The sequence below is a fragment of the Aquarana catesbeiana genome, linkage group LG05, assembly GCF_042186555.1.
Source record: "Aquarana catesbeiana isolate 2022-GZ linkage group LG05, ASM4218655v1, whole genome shotgun sequence".
Classification (NCBI taxonomy): domain Eukaryota; kingdom Metazoa; phylum Chordata; class Amphibia; order Anura; family Ranidae; genus Aquarana; species Aquarana catesbeiana.
The window spans coordinates 641,642,150-641,661,803 of record NC_133328.1 but is presented as its reverse complement, the minus strand read 5'-3'; the positions used below and the strand labels follow the sequence as shown (position 1 = coordinate 641,661,803).

General features: G+C 45.2%; 1 protein-coding gene across 1 annotated transcript in view; it reads left to right on the top strand.

The window, feature by feature from the left end:
* Positions 1-19,654, top strand: part of PTH1R (parathyroid hormone 1 receptor) — a 438,047-nt gene that overhangs the window by 199,317 nt on the left and 219,076 nt on the right. The window lies entirely within an intron of this gene.

Below are 19,654 nucleotides of genomic sequence, written 5' to 3'. Positions count from 1 at the left end.
ATTGACACATGCAGCCTGTCTGCAAGTGTCATTTGAATTGAAAGGTTACTGTAAGTGCTGGCATATGCACAACAAAGCTACATATGAATGACATAGTAAATACTATGTAATAATTCATCGTTAAATTTTAATAATAATAATAATAAAAAAATCAGCAGAAAAATATTAGCTGATAAGGGAAGGGGAGGAAGGAGTTAATAAGGACTGATTATAGTTAATTAAGGGTTACTAAGAGGTAGAAATACAAATAGAAATACATTTTATTTCATTTTTGGTTTTTTTTTGTTTTTATGTTTTTATTTATTTATATTTTTTTTAACTTATAAGGTTTCTGTAGGTGCTGTCATATGCGACTGAGGCATTGCGGAGGACAGATCAGACACTTTTGACACATTTTTGGGACCAGTGGCATTTTTACAGCGATCAGTGCTGTATAAATGTCACTGGTGGCAAGGAAGAGGTTGAAACTAGGGGGCGATCAAGGGGTTAAATGTGTTCCCTAGCAAGGTGTTTCTAACTGTGGGGGGATGAGACTCACTGGAGGAGGAGACCGATCGCTGTTCCTAAGCATTAGTAACAGACGATCTGTCTCTCCTCTCCTGACCGAACTGGGATTGGTGCTTTTACACACACAGATCCCCGTTTTGGCTCTCATGCCCATGATTGCGGGTGGATGGTGGGCATCGTGCAGCCTCATATTGGTGGAGTATGGGGAGACACAGTAATGTGCATGCTGCTGTTAACCACCTAGCCGGTTGTGAATATTTTATCATTTATATTTTAACTGGCAGAAGGCGGGTTAATTGGACAGATGGACAATATTGCTGTGGTCCATGTCCATTGACTTTAAAGTCCACCAAATTTGCTCACTATGCGTTAAAGTGATGAGGAGGTTGACACTTAAGCTTCGTTGCCGTGCCATGTCGCCACCCCCTGTGACAAAGTCCGTAGTGACGAAACCGGTCAGGGGTGGCTACACGGCAACGCTGAGACGGCACGGTGACTCCACGTGTACGAAGGAAGCTATGAGGAGATCGCAACACTGAGTCACCTGGCATGCTTGGAATTTTAACAAGGAGATTTTGAATCTTTTATGGTGTAAGTGCATTACTTTTAACAGACCGATTACCTTAAGGTGCTTTTACACTATTGGAGGATCTGTCTCAATTTCTATACCCACATGTGGAGAGTGTCTTTATTAATCTGGATGGAGATTGGCGCGTACAAGCATCTCTTCAATAACATCTAATAAGGAAATATTTGGCAGACACGAGAGTGAATGGCAACAGTATCTGGTGAGTTTTATTCTTAACCACTTAAAGACTGAGCCTCTTTTTGAGATTTGGTGTTTACAAGTCAAAAACAGGTTGTTTTTTTTTGCTAGAAAATTACTTAGAACCCCAAACATTATATATTTTTTTCTAACACCCTAGAGAATAAAATGGCGGTCGTTGCAATACATTCTGTTACACCATATTTGCGCAGCGGTCTTACAAGCGCACTCTTTTTGGAAAAATACATTTTTTTAATTAAAAAATAAGACAACAGTGAAGTTAGCCCAATTTTTTTTTATACTGTGAAAGACACTGTTATGCCGAGTAAATTGATACCCAACATGTCATGCTTCAAAATTGCGTCCGTTCGTGGAATGGCGACAGAGGAGGTCTAGGGCTAGAATTATTGCTCTCGCTCTAACGATCGCGGCGATACCTCACATGATGAATGCAAATGTTCCTCCAGTATTTTTTGATAACATTCTGCATTCATCTTGGCATCAATTTTGACCAAATTATCCTGTGCCTTTGTAGCTCACACATCCCCAAAATATCAGCAATTCACCTCCGTGTTTCACAGTAGGAATGGTGAACCTTTCATCATAAGCCTTGTTGATTCCTCTCCAAATGTAGTGTTTATGGTTGTGGCCAAAAAGCTCAATTTTGGTCTCATCACTCCAAATGACTTTGTGGCAGAAGGTTTGAGGCTTGTCTCTGTGCTGTTTGGCGTATTGTAAGCGGGATACTTTGTGACATTTGTGTAGTAATGGTTTTCTTCTGGTGACTCGACCATGCAGCCCATCTTTCTTCAAGTGCCTCCTTATTGTCCATCTTGAAACAGCCACACCACATGTTTTCAGAGAGTCCTGTATTTTAACTGAAGTTATTTGTGGGTTTTTCTTTGCATCCCGAACAATTTTCCTTGCAGTTGTGGCTGAAATTTTAGTTGGTCTACCTGACCGTGGTTTGGTTTCAACAGAACCCCTCATTTTCCACTTCTTGATTAGAGTTTGAACACTGCTGATTGGCATTCTCAATTCCTTGGATATCTTTTTATATCCCTTTCCTGTTTTTTTTACAGTTCAACTACCTTTTCCCCGCAGATCCTTTGACAATTCTTTTGCTTTCCCCATGACTCAGAATCCAGAAACGTCAGTGCAGCACTGGCTGAAAGATGTAAGGGTTCTGTCAGGAGTCCCGAAACTCATTAACCTTTTATACACACACACTAATTACAAGCATACAGATCACAGGTGAGGATGGTTCCCTTTAAAAGCCATTCAAACCCTTTTGTGTCAACCTGTGTGCATGTTATCAGGCCAAAATCACCAGGGTATGTAAACTTTTGATCAGGGTCATTTGGGTAGTTTCTGTTGCGATTATGATTTAAAAAGAGTAAACACAGTTGATTGATAATAAATGGCTTCAGCCAAACACTAACCATGAGTGAAAGAAAAGTTTTTGTATTATCATTCATATTCTCTGAAAAATGGCCAAGAAATCAGAAATTCTGCCAGGGTGTGTAAAATTATGAGCACAACTGTGTATATATATATATTTTTTTTTTTGGCAAACTTTCTTCGATAAACTAAGTGCTTTCCTAATTTTAGCACAGCTGTAGTGTTTGCCTGATATGCATTATAAGCGCCCAGATTGCTGGTTATTAATCGTTGTATGTCTGCACACATCCCAATAATAACTTTTGTTAGTTGCAGTCCTGAATCCTCTCTGCAGATACTTTTATCCACCCGACACAGACAGATAAAAGTGACTCCATATTGTTAACAGATTTGTCACCTGTGAGATGATCCCGGCGCCTCCGCAGAATTCAGAAACTGATCCACAGAAGTTTTATGGGAATTCTTTTCTTCTAAAGTAGCAATGAAATAAATCCGCCTTCCAATCCGCTCCGAGGACCGGGATGAGACAGATTACACCCCTAATCCAATACATGGAGGGCTACACCGTCTGTAATGGGACTTTATGGAAATTGTCCAACATGTGTTTTTATAATATATACAGTGCCTTGAAAAAGTATTCATACCCCCTTGAAATTGTCCACATTTTGTCAAGTTACAAACAAAAATGTAAATGCATTTTATTGGGATTTTATGTGATAGACCAACACAAAGTGGCTCATAATTGTGAAGTGGAAGGAAAATGATAAATGGTTTTCAACATTTTTTACAAATATGTGAAAAGTGTGGGGGGGGGCATTTGTATAACCCCCCCCCCCCCCGAGTCAATACTTTGTAGAACCCCCTTTCTCTACAAGTCTTTTTGGGGATGTCTCTACCAGCTTTGCACATCTAGAGAGGACATTTTTGCTCATTCTTCTTTGCAAAATATCTCAAGCTCTGTCAGATTGGATGGAGAGCGTCTTTTCAGTTCAGGTCTTTCCACAGATTCTCAATGGGATTTAGGTCTGGACTTGGCCATTGTAACACACGTGTGCCACCTTCTGTGTCTGCACCAAGGCCAAACATTCCATGTATCCCAAAAAGTTCCTGTGGCAGTTGTGGCTGCAATCTTTCTTGGTCTACCTTACCTTGGCTTGGTATCAAAAGAGCCCCTAATCTTCCACTTCTTAATAAGTGAGTGAACAGTACTGACCTGCATATTCAAGGCTTTGGATATCTTTTTTATATCCTTTTCCATCTTTGTAAAGTTTCATTACCTTGTTATGCAGGTCTTTTGACTGTTCTTTTCTACCTCCTCATGGCTCAGTGTCTAGCCTGCTTAGTGCATCCATGTGAGAGCTAACAAACTCATTGACTATTTATACACAGACACTAATTGTGATTTAAAAAGCCACAAATGAGGGAAATTAACCTTTAATTGTCATTTTAACCTGTGTGTGCCACCTTCTGTGTCTAAACCAAGGCCAAACATTCCAGGGTGTGTAAACTTTTTATCAGGGCCATTTGGGTGATTTCTGTTATTATTATAAATTTAAAAGGATCCAAAAAACTATGTGATAATAAATGGCTTCATGTGATCGTTATCCTTAAATAAAAGAATTTTTTTTTGGCACGATCAGTCATATTTTCAATATTAATGCCAAAATTTCACAATTGCCAGGGTATGCAAACTTTTGAGCACGACTGTACACCAATTTGTAATGCTGAGCTATCTACCCATGATCTGTGAGGCTGAGCTATATACTCTGTCCTGTGATTCTGGGGCTATATACTCTGTCCTGTGATTCTGGGGCTGTATACTCTGTCCTGTGATTCTGGGGCTGTATACTCTGTCCTGTGATGCTGAGCTGTATACTCTGTCCTGTGATTCTGGGGCTGTATACTCTGTCCTGTGATGCTGAGCTGTATACTCTGTCCTGTGATTCTGGGGCTTTATACTCTGTACTGTGATTCTGGGGCTGTATACTCTGTCCTGTGATTCTGTGGATGTATACTCTGTCCTGTGATTCTGGGGATGTATACTCTGTCCTGTGATTCTGGGGATGTATACTCTGTCCTGTGATTCTTGGGCTGTATACTCTGTACTGTGATTGCGGAGCTATATACTCTGTCCTTTGATTCCGGGGCTGTATATTCTGTACTGTGATGCTGAGCTGTATACTCCTGACACTATGGGTGTAAGCAAGTGAAATACAGGGGACGGAGTAGGTGGATTCTATAGGGGTGGGGCTTATGAGAAGTGGGAGTGGTCAAAAGTGAAGGGCGGGGTCTGGCACCCCCCCCATCCTAAAACTTCACCAGCTGCCACTGCTTTGCAGCTATAGCAGCTTCAACTCTTCTGGGAAGGCTGTCCACAAGGTTTAGGAGGGTGTCTATGGGAATGTTTGACCATTCTTCCAGAAGAGCATTTGGGAGGTCAGGCACTGATGTTGGACGAGAAGACCTGGCTCGCAGTCTGCGCTCTAATTCATCCCAAAGGTGTTCTATCGGGTTGAGGTCAGAATTTCTGAACTCATTTGTTTTGGCGTCTTTGTATGTATGGGTTGCATGGGTTGTTGCCAACATGTGGTGAAAATTTCATGTCAGTAGCACCTTTAGGAAAATATTTACTTAGAAACGTGTTAAATACTTATTTTACCCACTGTTTATGTGAACCCAGCCTTAAAGATACCTGTTTGGATAGTAGGCCCATTGTGAACCAATATAGAGGTCTTTTGGAAAAGTGGAGAACTAGTACAAGGGTCCTTTGGAAGTAGTAAACTAGTAAAGGGGTTCTTTGGAACTCTTCCTAGGCTCAGTGATCTGTCCCAGATCCCTCAAGGATGATATTTTCTTCAGATCAGTGGACAGGCCACATTTATTTGGCTACGATAGCGCATACCACTACCCTAACCAGAACACCAATGTCACTGGGCCCCATACCCCTCCTATCCCCCCGAGGAACCACATCAGGAAATAAATTACTATCCCAGTGGATCTAGTTGGCATTTGACTAGAGGTCAGCCCATAAGTGGTGACCTCTGTGTTCATTGGTCAGTATTACCATACCATTATCATATTGGTGTCCCTCGTTCACCCTCATATGTCCTTGTTTGTCCGGTGATGCCGCAGACCAGAGTAGCCGCTAAACCCTCCGAAGACCATAATATTTATATGAATAATGGAGGTGTTCTGGCATTTTCCTGTTTGTGAAGTTTGGATTGTTCCTGTCGATACCGCGGCATCCTGTCCTTGTAGAGGAAAGTCAATGTTCCACGGATATTGTCCGCTATGTAATTAGAATATTGTGATATATAGAGTCCCTTCCATGGGGCAGAGTGTTATCAGGTTCCATTCCATCGTTACAATTCAGCATGGAGACCCCTGGTGGGGGGCTTATAAAACCTGGCAAAGTTTTTCAGATGACTTGCCCACCATTCTACGTCATGGAAACAAAACACAGCAGATAGTTATCACAAAGGGACATCAGAGGTGACACAAACCAATCACCAGATATACAGTACAATCACGCAGGTGCCGGTTTACCATAGTTCTGTAGGATTGCTACCCATAGCTATCCTAAATGACTGTGACGAAACGCGTCACAGTGGAGCCTGGAGACCTCATCACGCCTACCAGGAAGTTGTGGCAGAATTATGCTGAGATGGTGATGTGAGAGTCTGAGCTGCACTATGAACTACGCCCATTTTGCGTGTGTTTTGTGTTATTTAAGTGTTGTACGTCTCATTTAGTGCGCTTTTTTTGTGAGTGTGATATGTTTTTTTGGTTTTAATAAAGATCTTCATTTTTTTAATGGTATTACACGATCGAAGACCCTTTTTTCTTTCAGAGCTGAGGAACCCTGGAGGGATAAGACCTCAAGACTACCAAGGAGGACCTTATGTTTGTTTGTTTTTGGTGTTTATTACACAGATAGGGTTGTGCAGAGGGTTCCTCCTCAACCCTTATCTTAAAATTTTAACCTTTTCAGTTTGGATTGAACTTTGTTCTGTTCAAGACAACAAGACACAGTCCATGCACAGACATGTGGTTCCTCCTGACCCAGTCCCCTCTCCTCCCCCCATACCTGAATTTCCAGCGCTGCGTCGCCTCCGCGCCAAATTAAAGGCTCCTTTGAATTTGCCTTAAAGGATTCCTGTGTAAACCCCCTCCGCCCCCCTTTCCCTGGGTCCGCCCGTATAATTGCAGCAATTTTTATTTTTGTGATGACTTTGGATTGATACTCCGTAGCAATGACGGCGAAACGCGATTTCTCATCGGAATGCAGCATCCAAACATTTTTATTTGGAGAGAAAACAAAACAAAAAAATCTGAGCTTCACCCAACGCTGAGGACAGGTGGGAGCGATGAAAGGCGTCCGGGGGGGCGGGGTCACATCAATGGAGACAGTGTAACGACTCTGGAATCAGGGAGCCGAATGTGCGACAAAACACGCAACATTGTAGCATTGCTGCTCGTAGTAAATCCCAGGACTGTACAGACCTACACTGTATTACCAAAAATATTGGGACGCCTGCCTTTACACGCACATGAACTTTAATGGCATCCCAGTCTTAGTCCGTAGGGTTCAATATTGAGTTGGCTCCGCCCTTTGCAGCTATAACAGCTTCACCTCTTCTGGGAAGGCCGTCCACAAGGTTTAGGAGTGTGTCTATGGGAATGTTTGACCATTCTTCCAGAAGAGCATTTGTGAGGTCGGGCACTGATGGAGGAGAAGGCCTGGCTCACAGCCTCCGCTCTAATTCATCCCAAAGGTGTTCTATCGGGTTGCAGGCCAGTCCAAGCCAAGTTCCTCCACTCCAAACCCGCTCATCCTTGTCTTTATGGACCCTGCTTTGTGGTCCAAATCATTTGGTGGAGGGGGGATTATGGTATGTGTGTTTTTTTCAGGGGTTGGGCTTGGCCCCTTCATTCCAGTTAAGGGAACTCTTAAGGTGTCAGCCTACCAAGACAATTTCATGCTCCCAACTTTGTGGGAACAGTTTGGGGACGGCCCCTTCCTGTTCCAACATGGACTGCCCACCAAAGCAAGGTCCATGAAGACATGGATGAGCGAGTTTGAGGTGGAGGAACCTGCCGTGAAATTGTCCAAAATGTCTTGGTCCTCTGTTGGCCAACAGCTCCACATTTGGCCACTAGATGGAGCCAAAGTACCATAGGGCATTTCTTATAATGCGAAGCTCCATCTAGTGGCCAAATGAGGTATTTTCAGTTTTATATCAAGTACATTCAAACAGCTCAGGATACAGCCTATTTACATTCGTTTTTTTTTTCTCCCAGTCACCCCTGCACTTTCACTGGGTGAATTGCTATGCAAATTATTTAGAAATGATTTTGTATCACGACAGAGATAAAGAGTAAAGTGGCAGAGGTGGGGGGGGGCCTTACTGATTTTGCTATGAGGCCCCTTCTCACATAGTGACAGCCATGGTTCACCAGGATGCTCATGTTTTCCAGCAATATTCTCATTGTAAATTGGATGGGAGTTCTAGGTATGACCCCCCCGTCTGTGTCGGAGGGAAGATTGCTCTATAACATATTTACGGAGCTCCGAGAGGCCTGTAACGGATTACAAGGAAATGGCGATTAGTCTTCTGCTCCACTGTATGGTAATGAAGTGAGATGGAACGGTGTATGGCCCTCTGCCATGGGGTCTGTTTAGCGTTAACCCGGCCCGAGGAACAGAGGTTTAATGAAAAGACGATCGTTTTGTGTGTCCCAGCTGTACACCGTAACAAAGCAACGAGGGGGAGACAATGAAGAGTTCATGTGATTTAAAGGGTAATTGTATCATTTAAAAAGAAAAACTCCAATCAGCATTAGTCAGGCTCCCGGCTACCTCGCAGAACCTATAGCAGCCTAATATTACCTTATTACCAGGTTCACTGCAAAGAGAGAGCTAGGCAAGGATGTCATCACCGGGTCTCTGTGCTTCTCTATGCAATGCAGGAAGATCATGGCTGCCGGCAGGGTGCTGTACAGAGCTTCCTGAACACATCCCATCCCCCCCCGGCCTCAGTCCTCCTCTCAAGAGCCCTTAGTCCTGATGCAAGCAGTGGGCGGGGCTATGCAAATATCAAATGGCTTGATGGGTGGGTGTGAGTGTGGAGGAGTGTATCTGCATGCAGACTGCCCCTGGGTAACACCCACATGTGATTCTGAGCCTCCGTGATTGAAAGAATTAAATTCCAGTGGATGGAAGGGGGGCAGGCTAGGGACAGGTAGGCAGGGGAGTCAAGGGCTAGATAATGCTGGACGTCCTCCAGCCAGGAAATGAGGGCGGGGCTCTGTCTGACTTGCTGCGGCTTCTAATGCACATTGTGAGAAGCTCACAGTGTTCGGTGAAATCAGAGGAAGCCATTTTAGTGCAAGATGTGTGCAAGATAATTTATAAATAAATAAATATACAGTACAGATACATAAAATAATAATAAAAAATACAAATATATAATATAAATACATATAAAAAATTGACAAATAAAATATACAAATATTCAATTTAAATATACAATATAAACACATATTAAATATACAATATAAACCCATATACCTGTAGAATGAGCAAATATACAATATGAATACATTTAAAATAAACAAATTATACAAATATTCAATTTCAGTATAAAATATAAATACATATAAAATATACACATAAAATCTACAAATACACAATATAAATACATATAAAATATACAATAAAAATACATATACAATATACACATAAAATATACAATATAAATACATATAAAATAGACAAAATGTACAAATATTCAATTTAAATATACAAAATAAATACATATAGAATATACACATACAATCTACAACTACGCAATATAAATACATATAGAATATACACATAAAATCTACATATACACAATATAAATACTTATAAAATCTACACATAAAATCTACAAATATACAATATGAATACATATAACATAGACAAATAAAATATACAAAAATTCAATTCATATATACAATATAAATGCATATAGAATATACACATACAATCTACAACTACGCAATATAAATACATATAGAATCTACACATAAAATCTACATATACACAATATAAATACTTATAAAATCTACAAATATACAATATAAATACATACAAAAATAGACAAAATATACAAAAATTCAATCTAAATATACACTATAAATGCATAGAAAATATACACATAAAATATACAAATATGCAATAAAATAGACAAATAAAATATACAAATATTCAATTTAAATAAACAATATAAATACATATATATATATATATAATATACAATAGCTAGCAGACCCCTTATCTCATCAGAAAGCGGGTGCGATGGTAGAGTTCTCTGATTGGCTGTTCAGACTCATTTGGCACCTTCTGTAGGGGCGGCGGTGACGGTAATGAGATGGATCGGAGGACGGCGAGTCGTCTTCATTATTAATAATCTTTTATTATTTCTGTGATTTTTTTTTTCCTTCCATGAGATACAATTACCATAGCGGAGGGCGGCCGCTGTCAGAATCTTCCTGTAGAATGTGTGGACGGGCCCGGCGGCGGCGATGGCGATCTGTGTGGCGGAGAGAGAGGGACAAGTTTTCATTTATCAGTTTAATCCGAGTAATTCTATAAATGGGGACGCGGTGTAAGAAATGAGCTGTGACATGCCATAGCGGGGGGGGTCCGGGGGGAGTTCATGAACGCAGACATCTCCAGACCAATCATCTCCCCTGGAAAGAGACCAACAAACTCCACCGATATGCCGGAAAGAGAAGACACATTGCGGGTGACGGGCGCAGGGCAGCGCTGGGACTTCCAGGACTGTTTCAGGAAAACAGCCCCATCCAGATGAACTATAAGTCCTAGAATTCCTTAACAGCCCATGTGGGCTTACTGTCAGCAATGACATTAGGAGTCTACATCAAATTCTGCCCCCCCCATCCCCCTTCTAGCACAAATTCTATCCCCTCCTCAATTCCCCCCTCCCAGCAAAAATCCCCCCCATCACAAATTCTATCCCCTCCCCAAATCCCCCCTCCCAGCAAAAATCCTCCCCCCGTCCATCACAAATTCTATCCCCTCCCCAAATCCCCCCTCCCAGCAAAAATCCTCCCCCCATCACAAATTCTATCCCCTCCCCAAATCCCCCCTCCCAGCAAAAATCCTCCCCCTGTCCATCACAAATTCTATCCCCTCCCCAAATCCCCCCTCCCAGAAAATATCCTTTCCTCTCCTAGCTCAAAATCTATCCTCTCCCCAAATCCCCCTCCCAGGAAAAATCCTCCCCCCCTCCATCGCAAATGCTATCCTCTCTCCAAATCCCCCTCCCAGCAAAAATCCTCCCCCATCACAAATTCTATCCCCTCCCCAAATCCCCCCTCCCAGCAAAAATCCTCCCCCCATCACAAATTCTATCCCCTCCCCAAATCCCCCCTCTATCACAAATTCTATCCCCTCCCAAATTCCCCCTCCCAGCAAAAATCCTCCCCCCTCCATCACAAATTCTATACCCTCCCCAAATCCCCCTCACAGAAAAAATGCTTCCCCCTTCCTAGCAAAAATTCTATCCCCTCCCCAAATCCCCCCTCCCAGAAAATATCCTTTGCTCTCCTAGCTTAAAATCTATCCCCTCCCCAAATCCCCCTCCCAGGAAAAATCCTCCCCCCCTCCATCGCAAATGCTATCCCCTCTCCAAATCCCCCTCCCAGCAAATATCCTCCCTCCAGCATCACAAATTCTATACCCTCCCCAAATCCCCCTCACAGAAAAAATGCTTCCCCCTTCCTAGCAAAAATTCTATCCCCTCCCCAAATCCCCCCTCCCAGAAAATATCCTCCCCCCAGCATCACAAATTCTATCCCCTCCCCAAATCCCCCCCTCCCAGCAAAAATCCCCCCTTCTAGCTCAAATTCTATCTCCTTCCCAAATCTCCCCTCCCAGCAAAAATCCTCTCCCCTCCATTACAAATTCTATCCCTTCCCCAAATCCCCCCTTCCAGCAGAACTCCCCCCCCCCCAGCAAATTTTATCCCTTCCCCAAATCCCCCCCTACCAGCACAAATCCTCCCCCGTTCCTAGCAAAAATGCTATCCCCTCCCAGAAAATATCCTTCCCTCTCCTAGCTCAAATTGTATTCCCTCCCCAAATCCCCCCCCAGCAAAAATCCCCCCCTTCCTAGCTCAAATTCTGTCCCCTCCCCAAATTCCCCCTTCCAGCAAAACTCCTCCCTCCTCCTAGCAAATTTTATCCCCTCCCCAAATCCCCCCTCCCAGCACAATCCTCCCGCCTTCCTAGCAAAAATGCTATCCCCTCCCCAAATCCCCCCCCCAGCAAAAATCCCTCCCTTCCTAGCACAAATTCTAACCCCCCTGTAAACCCCCTCCCCCCCTCAGCAAAAATCCTCCCCCCCACTAGCACAAATCGCCTTGCCACTGCTTGCCAAACACCTCTGTCCAATCCCCCCTCCTACCACAAATCTAATCCCCCTCCTTTGTTTCCCAAGTACAATTCCCTTCTCCCTCCCTGAAATGCTCAGACCTCAAATTCTACATCAGTGATAACCCCCCCCCCACACACACACCTCCATCAATGAGCCTGCAGAGCTGCAGCTTTAGAGTCGCTCTGACACGATCGTCCAGCCAATAATATTTGGCTCTTGTCAAAGTCGCTCAAATCCTCGCGCTTTTCCATTTTCCCAACACATCAACTTCGGGGACAACATGTTCACTTGCTGCCCAATATATCCCACCCACTTTCAGATGTCATTGTAAGGAGATAACCGACGCGATTCACTTCTCCTGTCAGTGGTCATAATGTTATGGCTGATCGTTGTATAGTAATCTACCACTAGAAATACTCCCGGACCGCTGTGTCTGGCTGTGAACCCTCCCATGTCTAGATCTTACGCTCTGATGGAAATGAAGGGAATTAGAAACAGGTTCTAATTAACCCGGTGTCATCTCCGCGCGTCGGGGGAGGGGGGGGGTGCTGCATATTGACCCCGGGGGAGGGGGATGGGGGGGGGTAGAGGGATTCCAGGGACTGCTGATGAAATGCGTTGTTCAGCATTACCATTAAATGTGACTAATAACGCCTTCAATTCCCAGATAGCGGCTTCATTCATTTCTCCCGGAACGCAGCGCCAATTATTTCACAATTTCTGGATAAATACCTCCATCAGGAAGCAGCTCCCTTCCCCCCTGCCCTTCCCTCCCCATCCCTTCCCCTGCTGCCTCTATATATCATCTCCTTCTGTCTTTACAGTGCTTTGAAAAAGTATTCATACCCCTTGAAATTTTCCACATTTTGTCATGTTACAACCAAAAGCGTCAATGTATTTTATTGGGATTTTATGTGATAGACCAACACAAAGTGTCACATAATTGTGAAGTGGAAGGAAAATGATAAATGGTTTTCATTTTTTTTTTTTACAAATAATTATGTGAAAAGTGTGGGGGGGGGGGCATTTGTATTCAGCCCCCTTTACTCTGATACCCCTAACTAAAATCTAGTGGAACCAATTGCCTTCAGAAGTCATCTAATTAGTAAATAGAGTCCACCTGTGTGTAATTTAATCTCAGTATAAATACAGCTGTTCTACGAAGGCCTCAGAGGTTTGTTGGAGAACCTTGGTGAGCAAACATCATCGTGAAGGCCAAGGAACACACCAGACAGGTCAGGGATAAAGTTGTGGAGAAGTATAAAGCAGGGTTAGGTTATAAAAAGATTCCCAATCTTTGAACATCTCACGGAGCTCTGTTCAATCCATCATCGGAAAATGGAAAGAGTATGGCACAACTGCAAACCTACCAAGACATGGCTGTCCACCTAAACTGACCGGCCGGGCAAGGAGAGCATTCATCAGAGAAGAAACCAAGAGGTCCATGGTAACTCTGGAGGAGCTGCAGAGATCCACAGCTCAGGTGGGAGAATCTGTCCACAGGACAACTATTAGTCGTGTTCTCCACAAATCTGCCCTTTATGGAAGAGTGACAAGAAGAAAGACATTGGTGAAAGAAAGTCATAAGAAGTCCTGTTTGTAGTTTGTGAGAAGCCATGTGGGGGACACAGCAAACATGTGGAAGAAGGTGATCTGATCAGATGAGACCAAAATTAAACTCTTTGGCCTAAAAGCAAAACGCTATGTGTGGGGGAAAAACTAACACTGCACATCACCCTGAACACATCATCCCCACCGTGAAACATGGTGGTGGCAGCATCATGCTGTGGGGATGCTTTTCTTCAGCAGGGACAGGGAAGCTGGTCAGAGTTGATGGGAAGATGGATGGAGCCAAATACAGGGCAATCTTAGAAGAAAACCTGTTATGCCGCGTACACACGACCGGTTTTGCCGTCGGAATAAACTCTGAAGTTTTTTCCGACAGAGTTCCGGCGGAATTCCGCTCAAGCTGTCTTGCAGGTTCACCTTCCAGCAGGACAAGGACCCTAAACATCCAGCCAGAGCTACAATGGAATGGTTTAGATCAAAGCATATTCATGTGTTAGAATGGCCCAGTCACAGTCCAGACCTAAATCCCATCGAGAATCTGTGGCAAGACTTGAAATTTGCTGTTCACAGACGCTCTCCATCCAATCTGACAGAACTTGAGATATTTTGCAAAGAAGAAGAATGGGCAAAAATGTCCCTCTCTAGATGTGCAAAGCTGATAGAGACATCCCCAAAAAGACTTGCAGCTGTAATTGCAGAGAAAGGGGGTTCTACAAAGTATTGACTCCGGGGGGCGCCATACAAATGTACCCCCCACAATTTTCACATATTTATTTCTAAAAAATGTTGAAAACCATTTATCATTTTCCTTCCACTTCACAATTATGTGCCACTTTGTGTTGGTCTATCACATAAAATCCCAATAAAATACATTTACATTTTTGGTTGTAACATGACAACATGTGGAAAATATCAAGGGGTATGAATACTTTTTTTAAGGCACTGTATATGACATGTTATAGCAGTAGTAGACGATTGTACTGTTTACCACATATATATAGTAATCCTCCTCCTATACAATAAAGGCAGCTACCTTGCATATAATACATCCCTTGCAATAATACTTTATTGGCTACATGGCAGGCTACAGCAGTAACGTGCTAACATGTTTCGTCCGAAGCCTTATTCATAGTGTTAGCGTGTTATTGATGTATCCAGTAAATAATTGTTGCAATGGATGTTAATGCAGGGGTCCTCAAACTTTTTAAACAGGGCCACTTTACTGTCCTTCAAACTTTAGGGGGGCCAGACTGTGGCCAGTGAGAGTAAAATTGGTCTTGGTGTCAGTGTAAGTAAATAGTGCCCCATCATTGGTGTCAGTGGGAGGAATAGTGCCCCATCGTTGGTGTCAGTGGGAGGAATAGTGCTCCATCGTTGGTGTCAGTGGAAAGACACAAAGGTGCACAGAGTGCAGTGCTAATAGATGAGCCCCCCCGGGAGGAGGATATATCGGGGTGTACAGAGCGCAGTGTTATTAGATGAGCCCCCCCCCGGGGGGAGGATATATCGGGGTGTACAGAGCACAGTGTTATTAGATGAGCCCCCCTGGGGGGAGGATATATCGGGGTGTACAGAGCGCAGTGTTATTAGATGAGCCCCCCTGGGGGGAGGATATATCGGGGTGTACAGAGAGCAGTGTTATTAGATGAGCCCCCCCGGGGGGAGGATATATCGGGGTGTACAGAGCGCAGTGTTATTAGATGAGCCCCCCGGGGGGAGGATATATCGGGGTGTACAGAGCGCAGTGTTATTAGATGAGCCCCCCCGGGGGAGGATATATCGGGGTGTACAGAGCGCAGTGTTATTAAATGAGCCCCCCCCGGGGGGAGGATATATCGGGGTGTACAGAGCGCAGTGTTATTAGATGAGCCCCCCGGGGGGAGGATATATCGGGGTGTACAGAGCGCAGTGTTATTAGATGAGCCCCCCCGGGGGAGGATATATTGGGGTGTATGGAGCGCAGTGTTATTAGATGAGCCCCCCCCGGGGGGAGGCTATATCGGGGTGTACAGAGCGCAGTGTTATTAGATGAGCCTCGCCGGGGGGGAGGATATATCGGGGTGTACAGAGTGCAGTGTTATTAAATAAGCCCCCCCGGGGGAGGATATATCGGGGTGTACAGAGCGCAGTGTTATTAGATGAGCCCCCCCGGGGGGAGGATATATCGGGGTGTACAGAGTACAGTGTTATTAAATGAGCCCCCCCGGGGGGAGGATATATCGGGGTGTACAGAGCGCGGTGTTATTAGATGAGCCCCCCAGGGGAGGATATATTGGGGTGTACAGAGCGCAGTGTTATTAGATGAGCCCCCCCGGGGGGAGGATATATCGGGGTGTACGGAGCGCAGTGTTATTAGATGAGCCCCCCCGGGGGGAGGATATATTGGGGTGTACAGAGCGCAGTGTTATTAGATGAGCCCCGCCGGGGGGGAGGATATATCGGGGTGTACAGAGTGCAGTGTTATTAAATAAGCCCCCCCGGGGGAGGATATATCGGGGTGTACAGAGCGCAGTGTTATTAGATGAGCCCCCCCGGGGGGAGGATATATCGGGGTGTACAGAGCGCAGTGTTATTAGATGATCCTCCCGGGGGGAGGATATATTGGGGTGTATGGAGCGCAGTGTTATTAGATGAGCCCCCCAGGGGAGGATATATTGGGGTGTACAGAGCGCAGTGTTATTAGATGAGCCCCCCCGGGGGAGGATATATTGGGGTGTACAGAGCGCAGTGTTATTAGATGAGCCCCCCCGGGGGGGAGGATATATCGGGGTGTACAGAGCGCGGTGTTATTAGATGAGCCCCCCAGGGGAGGATATATTGGGGTGTACAGAGCGCAGTGTTATTAGATGAGCCCCCCCGGGGGGAGGATATATCGGGGTGTACGGAGCGCAGTGTTATTAGATGAGCCCCCCCCGGGGGGAGGATATATCGGGGTGTACAGAGCGCAGTGTTATTAGATGAGCCCCCCCGGGGGGAGGATATATCGGGGTGTACAGAGCGCAGTGTTATTAGATGAGCCCCCCCGGGGGGAGGATATATCGGGGTGTACAGAACGCAGTGTTATTAGATGATCCTCCCGGGGGAGGATATATCGGGGTGTACAGAGCGCAGTGTTATTAGATGAGCCCCCCCCCCCTGGAGGGAGGATATATCGGGGTGTACGGAGCGCAGTGTTATTAGATGAGCCCCCCGGGGAGGATATATCGGGGTGTACAGAGCGCAGTGTTATTAGATGAGCCCCCCCGGGGGGAGGATATATCGGGGTGTACGGTGCGCAGTGTTATTAGATGAGCCCCCCGGGGGGAGGATATATCGGGGTGTACAGAGCACAGTGTTATTAGATGAGCCCCCCCGGGGGGAGGATATATCGGGGTGTACGGTGCGCAGTGTTATTAGATGAGCCCCCCGGGGGGAGGATATATCGGGGTGTACAGAGCACAGTGTTATTAGATGAGCCCCCCCGGGGGGAGGATATATCGGGGTGTACAGAGCGCAGTGTTATTAGATGAGCCCCCCGGGGGGAGGATATATCGGGGTGTACAGAGCGCAGTGTTATTAGATGAGCCCCCCGGGGGGAGGATATATCGGGGTGTACAAAGCGCAGTGTTATTAGATGAGCCCCCCGGGAGGAGGATATATTGGGGTGTACAGAGCGCAGTGTTATTAGATGAGCCCCCCCGGGGGGAGGATATATCGGGGTGTACAGAGCGCAGTGTTATTAGAAGAGCCCCCCCGGGGGGAGGATATATCGGGGTGTACGGAGCGCAGTGTTATTAGATGAGCCCCCCGGGGGGAGGATATATCGGGGTGTACAGAGCGCAGTGTTATTAGATGAGCCCCCCTCTGGGGGGAGGATATATCGGGGTGTACAGAGCACAGTGTTATTAGATGAGCCCCCCGGGAGGAGGATATATTGGGGTGTACAGAGCGCAGTGTTATTAGATGAGCCCCCCCGGGGGGAGGATATATCGGGGTGTACAGAGCGCAGTGTTATTAGAAGAGCCCCCCTCTGGGGGGAGGATATATCGGGGGTGGGTGGTGTGGAAGTAATGCACCCTTCTGTAGTGTGAAAGGAAGACTCTGCACTTTGTATTCTCAGACTCGGCCCGGGGGAAGAGCTGTCTGTCACCATCTTCCTCTTCATCTCAGGGAAATGTCTGAACGCCGTTCTGCCGTGAAGAAGAAGTCCTCTACAGGGAAAACCATCTATTTATTCCTCAGATCCACGCCGCGCGCTCATGGTTCATGCCCACAGAATTTACCGGTCCTGCTTTTTACAAGTCTATTGAGTCAGCTGCGCCGTCAGTCAAATAATCTTCCAGTAAAATGGTTTTACGAGCGGCTTTTATTTGTTTTATAACTAAAGAAAGTGAGAAAGTATGAACGGTGATTAAAGCAGAACCCCGAAAAACAACCTGAAAAAGGATTTCTAACCCTTCCCCCACTCTACCCAAAACTAAGGACATCCCCAGTACCAACCCCAAGTAGGGGAACATTACTAGTGCTTTACAACAGGGGTCCCCAAACTTTCTAAACAAATGGCCAGTTTACTGTCCTTCAAACTTTCGGGGGTCCCAGACTGTGGTCAGTGGGGGGGGGGGGGGGTAGGAAATGTCCTGGTGTCTGTGGGCGTAACAGTGTCCCATCTTTGGTGCTAGTGGGAGGAATAGTGCCCCATCATTGGTGTCAGTGGGGGGGGAATAGTGCCCCATCATTGGTATCAGTGGCTGGAATAGTGTCCCATGATTGGTGTCAGTGGGAGGAACAGTGCCCCATCATTGGTGTCAGTGGGAGGAATAGTGCCCCATCATTGGTGTCAGTGGGAGGAATGGTGTCCCATCATTGGTGTCAGTAGAAGGAATAGTACCCCATCATTGGTGTCAGTGGGAGGAATGGTGCCCCATCATTGGTGTCAGTAGAAGGAATAGTACCCCATCATTGGTGTCAGTGGGAGGAATGGTGCCCCATCATTGGTGTCAGTGGGAGGAATAGTGTCCCATCATTGGTGTCAAAAGAAGGAATAGTACCCCATCATTGGTGTCAGTGGGAGGAATGGTGCCCCATCATTGGTGTCAGTAGAAGGAATAGTACCCCATCATTGGTGTCAGTGGGAGGAATGGTGCCCCATCATTGGTGTCAGTGGGAGGAACGGTGCCCCATCATTGGTATCAGGAGGGGAATAGTGTCCCATCATTGGTGTCAGTGGGAGGAATAGTGCCCCATCATTGGTATCAGTGGGAGGAACGGTGCCCCATCATTGGTGTCAGTAGCAGGAATAGTGCCCCATTATTGGTGTCAGTGGGAGAAATAGTGCCCCATCATTGGTGTCGGTGGGAGGAATAGTGTCCCATCTTTGATGTCGGTTTAAGGAATAGTGCTTCAAGGGCTGGATAAAAGCATGCAAAGGGCTGGATCCAGTTTGGAGATCACTGCTCTACAACATCGGATTTTGTACCATGAGGTCAATCAGCTGTCCATAAAATCATATATTCACAAATAGTTTTAAAATATATATGAGAACCCTCACAGGTCCAATAGTGTAAGTGCAGTACCCTAAAATCATACATAGGAGAAACAACATTCGTAATCTTGGGCCAGGACAAAATAACCAATTATCATACGTTTTCTCAATGTTCTGATTACATCTCAGGATAGTTTGCAGGCCGTCTTTTCCGTGTAATTGGTGACGCGTTTCTATGGCTTCCTCAGGATGGAGCAGTTGTATGATATGGTGAATCGGCGGTGTGACTCTGGCATAGTAATCCCCCTGAAACACGTTGGACATTTTACAAACACATTGGATGGTTTTTAGTATAAAGTAATAAGTGAATTTGGACTCTTTGTATCCTTTTGGTCTAGCGCACCTTTCAATTAGTGGATTTTTTTTTTCCTCGTACACTATAGGGGTCAGTATAGATCTGTGAATAGACCTTTCTGGAGCACATCTTCAATCTTTGTTACAGAAA